The sequence below is a fragment of the Ahaetulla prasina genome, chromosome 4 (genome assembly GCF_028640845.1).
Source record: "Ahaetulla prasina isolate Xishuangbanna chromosome 4, ASM2864084v1, whole genome shotgun sequence".
NCBI classification, from domain to species: Eukaryota; Metazoa; Chordata; class Lepidosauria; order Squamata; family Colubridae; genus Ahaetulla; species Ahaetulla prasina.
In genome coordinates, this window is record NC_080542.1 from 58,212,383 (window position 1) to 58,213,547 (window position 1,165).

Here is a 1,165-nt window from a genome sequence, read left to right on the forward strand (position 1 = left end):
TTCATGGTTGTGTTTCTATTCTTAAAATTAACGACACAAAAATAAGATACTGTAAAAAAAATGCAAGTATTAGTACAAGATGAAACAATCCAGGAAAAGTCTGCTTTATTTTCTACATTGTCAGATATATTGGAATCAAGACACACAAAAATAAAAGTTATATTTAGATCAAGTTGTTCCATTCTGACAAGACAGCGTGTATATTAAGGAATGGATATTTCTCATCTAAAGTAATATTTTATTTATTTATTTATAGTTGCAGTTAAATTTTATTATATTTTGTAGATATTTTTTTTTCTTTCCAGATAAAACAGTGATAAAATGTTCAATAAAGAATTATTCTCTTAAGCAAAAGCAATCCATTTGTTTTGATATGATTTATATTAGCTACTATGATACTCTTATCAGTTAAGTAAATTAATTCACATGTAATTTTTCTTCAACACATATGAAGTAGCTATTTTATTTAAAATACTTATGTATTAATATGACTTACATGCTGCTTTATTTATTTTTATTGATTTAAGAAAATGTATACAGCCACTCAATTTATTCAGTGACTCCAGACAACTTACAAATATAAGCCCAATACAAAAACAATAAAGAAGAAATAATGCCCTCATCTCCCTGGTGATAACTATTTAATAAAACATATGATGGGCTCCATCCCATTCTGGGGCCCTTAGGATCACTGCAAACCCATGTTTCAGCATCTTGCGAAAGAATGTCGAAGTGGGGGGCAGTCTTATCTCCAAGGTGGTAATGTTCAACAAAGAGGGAGCCATCACCGAGAAGGCGCTTCTACTTGGTCCTGCTAAATGGATCTTCTTAGGAAAGGGAACCCGTAGCATTCCCTGCCTACCTGCTATGGTGGATCAGGTAGATTATATTCAGTTTACACAATCCAATTCAGTTCAGTACAAGACAATGCAAACTTAAATAACAAATATCAAACGAATATGTAAACATCTAAATAACCCAATACTTACCAGACAAGTGTTTCCATTCCCTTACTAACAAAAACATCCTTGTAATTTAAACCCTCTGTTCCTTCAGTCTCCAAAGGCTTACCAAAGGCAACTGGTAAGCCAAGTGGAAAGCTCCTCTTCCACATGACTTCCATCTGCTCTTCTAGCAGAAGCCATGAAACTAAGACCCTCATAAG